This window comes from Wasmannia auropunctata, unplaced genomic scaffold, assembly GCF_000956235.1.
Source record: "Wasmannia auropunctata unplaced genomic scaffold, wasmannia.A_1.0 LD336106.1, whole genome shotgun sequence".
In the NCBI taxonomy this organism is placed as follows: Eukaryota; Metazoa; Arthropoda; class Insecta; order Hymenoptera; family Formicidae; genus Wasmannia; species Wasmannia auropunctata.
Window position 1 is genome coordinate 10014343 of NW_012026784.1, and position 432 is coordinate 10014774.

Consider the following 432-nt stretch of genomic DNA (forward strand, 5'->3'; position numbering starts at 1 on the left):
ACCCGAAGGCGCGAATTGATTCCTTGAGAATCTCGGGATCGAAATTTCACACGCGGCGCCCTTGCCCGCACGCGCTTGGCTCGTGAGCGGCGGAGCTCAGAACGCGCGACGTACCAAGAAGAGCGGCGCCGGAGCGCGGTCCGCCACGCACGCGGAGATTGCACGGCGGCCGTCACTATTCACTTAAGAGTAGCCTCACTATAGCTGAGGCTGAGGGCACTGGCGCGAAGGCGATTTGCCCCGAGCGCGTTGTCCTTGTTACGGACGTTAAAGAGAGCGCGAACAACGACTTGGAGTTAGCGCGGAGTGCGAACGAACGCGCGCAGCGCGCGAGTTTCCCGCCGTTGAGGGGGTTGAACTTAGTTCGGATGCACTAAAGAGCGCGTAGGAGCGCGGAGTGCGTGCGAGTGCACGCAGCGTCCGATGAGCCGC